We start from the raw sequence: 276 nt of genomic DNA, 5'->3' as shown, positions 1-276 counted from the left end.
TCTGCTTGCTCCTCCTGCTGCTGCTGCTGCTGCTGCTGCTCGGGAGGGGCCCCAGCAGCAGCAGTGCTGAGGCCCCGCTGAAGGGCCCCCTGGCGGGCCCCCAGTTCCTCATAGGCTGTTTGGGCATATTTAATTTTGTATTGAATTAGCTGCGACTGCAGCTGCTGCCGCTCAGCTGCTGCTGCTTCCAGCTGCTGCTGCTGCTGCTGCAGCTGGTGCACGTGCTGCAGCAGCACGCAGGACACACACGCAAGACCCAAGTTGACAGAAAGCTGC

This window comes from Eimeria tenella, genomic scaffold (assembly GCF_000499545.2).
Source record: "Eimeria tenella Houghton genomic scaffold, Eth_scaff2534, whole genome shotgun sequence".
NCBI classification, from domain to species: domain Eukaryota; phylum Apicomplexa; class Conoidasida; order Eucoccidiorida; family Eimeriidae; genus Eimeria; species Eimeria tenella.
Note: the sequence above shows the minus strand (reverse complement) of the source record.